General features: G+C 34.9%; 1 non-coding gene across 1 annotated transcript; it reads right to left on the bottom strand.

Moving 5' to 3' along the window:
• Nucleotides 1–8092: 8092 nt before the first annotated feature.
• LOC138815740 (U6 spliceosomal RNA) lies at nt 8093–8195 on the bottom strand. The gene has a single exon (XR_011368448.1). It is a non-coding gene; the product is annotated as a U6 spliceosomal RNA (small nuclear RNA).
• Nucleotides 8196–8405: the final 210 nt, after the last annotated feature.

Raw genomic sequence — 8405 nt, 5'->3', positions numbered from 1 at the left:
ATGGAGATAAGAGTCTCAGGAACTTTCCTGCCTAGGTTGGCTTTGAACCGCCGTCCTCCGATCTCAGCATCCTGAGTAGGTAAGATTACAGCTGTGAGCCACTGGCAGTAGGCTAAAAATGGGGGATTTTTAGAAAAGAAAATCGACCTCATCACCTGTGTCTAAACCTAGATATCACTATTAGAACACTTCACCCTCTACTCATTTCATCAGACATTTGTAAATTTTCTCTTTTCCTTCATGTGGGAATGCTGCGGTCAGTATTAACTCAGCTGTGGGACTGGATCAATTGTATGGTAATTGCTAGCACCTAAATCAAGAACTGTTAGATCAAAACAAATGAAGCCCTCATTTGGAATAATTATTTACTCTTTTTATTACAAATCTGTGCTTGATTACTTCCTAATGTGATGTTGGACCTCCTAACAGAGTGATGGCATTTTCTTTCTCTTCAGCATTCTTCCACATGTTGTAAAATATTTAAGAATTCAAATATTTCCATTGATAATTCATTAAGCTGACCTCTAAGTAAATGTGCATTTCTGGAATTTGGTCTGCTGTCTTGTTCTTATATGCGCAGGCTTACTATGATTTATTTGTTCTGCAAGGAATTTTATTTTCCAATCTTTGTGTGACCAATTTTATTCTCTCTTGTCAGTCTTCCTGACCCTCTCTCTGGGGTCTCATTTCAGTCTGCCTCATAAAAAATATATTAGTTATCATCTAAATAACTCTCAGCTTCTCTTTTTTTGCCTGATTTTAAGTAGGCTGTGATAGCAGACCTGACTAGCTGTACTAACTGGAATTTTTTTGTTTGTTTGATTGTTTGATTTGTGTGTGTGTGTGTGTGTGTGTGTGTGTGTGTGTGTGTGTGTGTGTGTGTGTGTGTGTGTGTTTAGTTTTAGAGGTCTAGGATTACTATTCAAGGTAGTAGCTTCTCTGGGCTCCAGTGCTTCCCTGGCCTAGATTCAATTGGTTTTTCCCTGAAAGATACAAAGAACTGGTGACTAAATTCCTGTAAAATTGTCTCAAAATGAGGCAATCTGGCATCCTTACAAAGCCATGAATAACTCTGTAGTAATCCACTTACAGAAATGGTCTATCAAGATGGCTTTTCAAGGTTGACTGTGAAAAATGTTCATTTTCAATTAACCACCATAAAGCAGATTACATCCCTGGGAGCAGACTTTTGGAAGGGAGGTTCTGCATCCTTCTTTCTCTTATGATAGATCAAACCATAATATTCTGCAGTTGTGGCCATCCTGGAGCACATTTTCCCAAGAATATTCTGTAGTGTAAAAGAGGACCAGCTATGAAAATAAAGGTGAAAATACTTTTCTATTTCAGACTGATTTATCTTGCTTATATCTGTTGTTATTTCCATTACTTCTAACACATGGATAAATTATATTAGTATTTGACAAATGGTAAAGGATTAATGGCAAAGAATTACTTTCATATATGCAATATAATACACTTGACCCAGTTATGGAAAATTAAATCTAACTGTAGAAACAATATCAGGAATATAAAATAAGCCTCAATACGCATAATCTGGCCCACATACACCATCATCTAATCAGACATTCAGTCTCTCTATAAATATTTATTTGGTACAAAATCATAAAAATTTAATTAATGAATATGACTTTTAAGTATCATCTGAAGTACTCCTCATGCATATAATTGTATATACTTGTATAAATGTCACCTAGACAGGAATTTTACATTCATGTAGAAATCAAATTTCCACAACTTAAACTAGAGGAGAGGGGTCATTCCCACGTGTATTGTGTGGTGTGAATTTTACCACAGTTCTGAATCCTTCCACCTAAAACCGAGTTATGTACAATAATTTATTATTTCATGTTAAGATGAGTGTTAAGTGTAGAATACACTTTGAATTATTACATTAATTCACAGAAATAAAACAATAATGATAAATTATTTGTTTAAATTCTAATGTTTCTCAGTTTTACAATTCATAAAATATATCATTAAAATTAGTTTCACTTTCTTCTTTTCTATAGCTGCTAAAATTAAAATTATATATTAAACATTCAATATTAAGAAATCAAAAATAAATAACATTATAAAAATGATATATTATTTAACTGTGATTTGAATTATAGTGCTAACAAATTGTGATGTAAATAACATTTAATAGAATTATGGGTAATACTTTTTAAACTTACCAGCTTGTTATTTGTTACCTAATTGTGTCATTTGTTATTCTTGGTCCAAGTCATCCCTTCAACTTGTTTAATTTTCTATTTTATCTATATTGGTTTGCTGATTGTGCATTTTGTTTTCTCTTTGTAATGACTGACATGAGGCTGAAAATCTGTGTGCTATTTTATTTCTTCCTATGTAAAAGTAAAATTTCTGGTCTCCACAGCTGTTTTACTGCACTATACTACAATATTTCCCCCTTTCCTATCTCCTGTAATGCTGCTCTCATATATTTTATTTTTTATTAAAATTCTATTGTTAAGGTAAAGTATAGAGGGGTTATACTTACACAAGAAAGGCAAGGAATTCATTTCTTTTCTAACTTGTTACCCCTTCTCCAATTTTTTACCCTCTTCCCTCCCAACGCCCCCCCCTCAAGATTATTTCCAACATATTCTCTTGTGAGTATGACAGTTGCATAGGTTACTTATTTGACCTTTGTCTCACCATTTTGTTTTTTCTCTTTCCATTCCCAAGTTCAAATCAACATATTTACAATACCCAGGGCATCAGATTAAAATACAGTGACTTCAGGCAATAAACCATAGGTGGGGAAAACACAAAAGGATAAAAACAAATCACGTAGTACATTAAGAACAACAAAAAGTTAAATCAACACTTGTTGATTTAACTTTGAATCACCTTATACAGTCATATGTACATAGCTCTTGAGCTATTCTGCTCAACTATTAATATTATCCTTGATGTACACAATACTGTTCCCCAATTACCCAGTAATCCCACTTCTGGGCATTTACCCTAGTGACCACAAACAAAGCCACTCTAAAGCTACCAGCCCAATTATGTTTATCACAGGAGTATTTACCCTAGGTAAGATATGGAATCAACCCAGATGCCCCTCAGTAGATGAATGGATCAAGAAAGTGAAACACACACATACAAACATACACACACACACACACACACACACACACACACACACACACACACACACACACACACACACCAAAGAGATATACATAAATGTAATACTATGCTTTCATCAGAAAGAAAGGTACCATCTCATTTTTAAGGAAATGGAAGAACTTGGAAAAAATCATATTAAGTGAAGTAAACTAAACAAAGAAACATAGGTCCCGTGGTTTCCTTTATTTGCAATAATTAGTTTACACCAAGGATAATATCATGTATTTTAATTTGAAATTTTGTTCTATATTGAGCATGCAACATTATGTTCATCTTATCCATTACTGAGGGAAGCACAACAAAAAGAGCAACCCCTACTCATAAGAACAACTCCTACTTACTTAGCTTCATTCATTTCTTTCTTTTTTTTGTGTGAAAATACTGTACAGAGGGATTACAATTACACGGGCAAGATAATGAGTACACTTCTTAACAAGAGTGTAGCCTCCTCCTTTGTTTCCCCTTCCCATCCCTTCCCATCTTCCCTCCGCCCCCCACCCAATCCTACCCGCTTCCCCCCCCCCACTAAAATTGTAAAGTTCGTTTTAGACATAACGACTTGTACATTTCATTGTTGCAATGGATCCACCTGTATCCATATTTAAACGATTTGTTTTTCCCCTTCCCCTCCACAAATTATACCGAACATCAAATACAGTGAAAGCAGGGGTTATACTGTGGGGAAGGGACATACAAACAACAATGAAATAGTCTTATAAATGTGTTAGAAACAATCGCATGAAAGAAAAAAAGAATACATATCTAAGGGTTCATTTCCCTAACATCACCTTATCAGACCTTTTCTACTTGACTCAGACATATACTAGATATTGCAAATCAGGGAAACCATGTAAGGCCAGTGTTGTCTCCTGTATCCTCATGTTGTACATTACAACTATATACTGATTCATCCTGTATATCTACTATCTTCTACATTGTGACCTAAATGCCCCAACAATTCCACGTTGCTTTACTTGTTAAAAATTTCTCTCTTAATTTTTGATGTTTGTGTGTGTGTGTGTGTGTGTGTGTGTGTGTGTGTGTGTGTGTGTGTGTGTTTACAAAGATCAGAAGACAATATTTTTCTTCATTTAGAATACATCTTTCAGGTCATTGTAAGTTGTGGCTAATGGGAGAAGTCTCTTGCTATTTTAAGGATGAAACAGAAAAAGATATTTGTGCATGTACCACAGTTGCTTTATAAGTCTGTAGTTGAACACTGAACTTCGATTTATATCTTGGCTGTTGTTGTGAATGATGATTACAATGAACTGCAAATATATTTGAGTTACAAATAGAGAAATAATCACTTGATTGGTGGGGCAGATTATATTTCAACTTTGGAGTTCTTTAGAAAGCTGCATATTACTTTCTACAAGGAGAATACTAACCTGCATTTTGTTGAAGAGTGTAGAAAATTTCCTTTTCTCCACTCCCAGCATTATTACCTTTGTTAAAAGGTAATAAAGGGCAGGTTTTTATTCTCTTCAGTACTCCAGACTGGCCTTAGACTTAAATCCAACCTCCTAAATGCTTGGAGTTAAAAGCCTTTACCACCACACGTGATTCCTTTGATTTTTTTGATAAAAGTTAGTTAGGTTTTTAAAATGAGGTAGTCAAATAAGAACAGCACCACGCACAAGGTATTCAGGTAAGGGGTAGGTTTATTCAGTAGACCTGCTGGGACCAGGCAAGGTTGGCACTCCACGTGGCTGGGAAAGGCCTGGGAAAGAGAGAGAGCTGGGAAAGAGAGAGGAAAGAGCTAGAAAAGAGATAGAAAAAAGCAGAGAGAGCTAGAAAAGAGCAGAGAGAGAGCAGAGAGAGAGAAGAGTGAGAGAGCAGAGAGAGCTAGAAAAGAACAGAGAGAGAGAGGACAGAGAAGAGAGCTGAGAAAGAGCTAGAAAAGCAGAGAGAGCTTCTGGGCCTGGGCTAAGCCTTATCTAGGGTATGGGTGGAGAAAGGTGTGGCCACATCAAATTCAGATGTGACCTCTTCCAAGTGTTCCAGTTGCTTAACGCAGATACTAGGTGGAGACTTTGCTGTGAGGACGGTGGAACGGAACTTACAGTTACAATAATTATGAAGTAGTATCATAGTAATTTTGAATTACATTTCTCTAATGAGTTCTGCTCAAAAAGAATTAAACCAGCATAGAAGTGGTATTAAATAACTTTGTAAGCCCACTGGAAATTTTCAGGGCTTTAAGGAGAACATGTCTATTCAGAACTTTTGTACACTTTTAATCAAGTTTCTTGTTAATATCATCTTTAATCTTTCAAATACAAAATCAATAATTAATTCAAGGTATTAGAAAGCAACAATATTAAGCAACTCCTAACATTTTCAATTTTAAATAACATGATATTGCTTAATCATTTTCTGTTTATGCTTGAGACTATATAACTATATAACTATATAACTATATAAATAAAATGCATACGCATTTTATTTATTTCACAATGAATGTTTTTTCCAAAGACTGCGTGTCTAATTTCCTTGTTTTCTTTCAGTCTCAAGTAGTTCAGATTTCAAATGAAGAATAAATGGACAGAAGCAAACAAAAAATAATATAGTTCCCCTCATCTTATGATGCCTTAACAAGAATGAGGAAAGTGTTCATCCAAGAACCAATGATAAGACATCGAAAAGAGAATCCATTCTTCTAGGTCTTTCTTAACTTTGCAATGTACCTTAAATGATGTAAAACACAATATAATGCTCAGATGCTTTGAATTTTTATCAGTTTTGCACATTTTCATATGAACTTCACCTCAGTCTACAACATTCCTTCATTATTTTGTCCCTGATATTTTTACACTCTCAAGACATAAGATAACCAGTTTGATTTACAGCATGAGAAATAATCCAACTGGCTTCCTTGGAAGAAGAGTATGGCCAATAGATTACATTACTTCTGTTTGCTCACTATATGCAATGGTTTCTGTAATACTTATCACATTCTTTTTAGTATTTAAAAAAAACTGCTGGCTAAACTCAAAACTCATTCATGGAAGTTTATGTTAAGTATTTCACAAGTTTTATTTTCCTTAATTCTTAAGATAACATTTTCTATAATGCTAATGTTATTACCATTTTAGTGTTGGGAAAAATTGTAATTAAAGGCAGTAAGTGCATGGCCCAAACACACACTGTGAGGAAGAAAATGAGTCAAAGTTTCCAAAAGTCTTTCAGCAATACACAAAAGGTAAGTAAAATCTCTCCATTCTCTTACACTCTCAATTCAATATTCATATTGTCCAAGAAATAATACCATAGCAATTATTGCCCATGGTTATTTTTTCTGTTACATTTTTTCTTCAACACAGACTGTGTTGGTGACATTGGGTTATCATGCACAGAGCTGAGCTTATAAGAAAGACAAATATATTCTGTCCCATTTTTCCAGGTTCCATTTTAAAAAGTAATAACTTTTAAATATCATCACTTACTTTCTTAAGAATCCAAAAAATGAAAAAAAAATTCACAAATAATCACTCCAAAATGCTTTAAAAGTAGGAGATGATAAAACAGGCCCCCGTGAAGTAAACTTTCTTCTACTTTTAAAATTACTCTGCATGCCTTGTGCTGGTTGGTCACACCTGTAATCCTAACTACTCGGCATATTTACTCAGGAGCCAGAGATCTGTGGATAGCAGTGGAAGCCAATCAGGGCAAAATAAATTCATGAGATTATTTTTCAAAAATTTCAATGAGTTAGCAAAGGGCTAGGAATGGAGATGTAGCTCATATAGTAGCTCACCAATCTAGAGAGGAAAGGCCTAGCAAGACTTTGAAGCCCTTTTTTCAAACTGTGAGCACACCAACATACATGCAAGTGCATGAGAACATGTGCACGTGCACACACACACATTCATTCAAAATACCTTCATATCAGGTTTTTGCATTAATTTCTTTGTTAGCCATATTGTTTGAGTAAAATAAAGGAAATAAACTCTCCCATCTCAGAACATTTTCATACTTTTCTATTTTAAAAATACTGTACAGAGAGGTCACATTTACATGAGCATGTAATGAGTACGTTTCTTAACAAGGATTGTTACCTCCTCCTTTATTTTCCGTCTACCGTCCCTTCCCTCTTACCTCTACTAGTAAACTCCCCTCCCCCCTTCCCCTGCCTAAATTGTAAAGTTCATTTTTCACCATAGTGTCTTGTGCATCTCATTGTTACAATGGGTCAACTTGAATCCCTACTTAAGCATTTTTTTTTCCTTCCTCTTCCCAAATTAGAGGAGCGTATATACAAGAGGTGGGCACACCAAATTCAAATACAGTGAAAACAGGGGTTATAGCATGAGGGAGGAACATATAAAGAAACAAAAAAAATCACATAGACTGTTATAAGTACGTTCGAAACAATAGCAAGAAAAAAAAACACTTGTGTTCCTATTTGGGCGTTCATTTCCCTTAACATCATCTTATCTGGTCATATGTGCATAGATTTTGACTTTTTCTGCTTATCCCAGACATATATTAGTTATTAAAAATTAGGAAAACCCTGGGACCTATGTTTCTTTGGACCTGGCTTACTTCACTTAATTTTTTTCCAAGTCTTTCCATTTTCTACAAATTGGGCGATGCCATTCTTTCTTATGGAGGCATAGAATTTCATTAGTACAAATAGCATATTTTCTTGATCTATCTGATGAGGGGCATCGGGGTTGTTTCTATATCTTAGCTATCTTAAACAATGCTGCAATAAATATGATTGTGCTGATAGTTTTAGTACCGTCTTGTTTGTGATCTTTTGGGTAAATGCCCAAAAGTGGGATTGCTATGTCATAGGGGAGTTCTATGTGGAGTCTTTTGAGGAACCTCCATACTACTTTCCAAAGTGATTGAACAAGTTTACACTCCCACAAAGAGTGCAGTACAGTTCCCTTGTGTCCACATCCCCTCCAGCATCTGTTGTTGTAAAAGTATGGAATGGTACAGGAATTTGCCTATCATCCTTGCCCAGGGGCCATTCAAATCTTGTCTGTATTGTTCCAATGTTAGAGTACGTCATGCTGAATGGAGCATAGAACATGTTTTATATATAAAGTGTAATTGATTTTCTTAAACTAGACAATTCAACAAAAAGTAAGTATAAAAGAATTTTCATGAAATTTAAAGCCATGTACTTCTTACATAAGCACACATTTAAGAATAAAGTCAAGATTGACATGTCAAAAACAAAATAATTCCAGATATTTGTTGTTCAAGAGATGTGTAGGAGGAGGAATTCA

Source organism: Dipodomys merriami, unplaced genomic scaffold (genome assembly GCF_024711535.1).
Source record: "Dipodomys merriami isolate MVZ:Mamm:240054 unplaced genomic scaffold, mDipMer1.0.p SCAF_664, whole genome shotgun sequence".
NCBI lineage: Eukaryota > Metazoa > Chordata > Mammalia > Rodentia > Heteromyidae > Dipodomys > Dipodomys merriami.
Note: the sequence above shows the minus strand (reverse complement) of the source record. Positions and strands in the feature narration are given on the sequence as shown.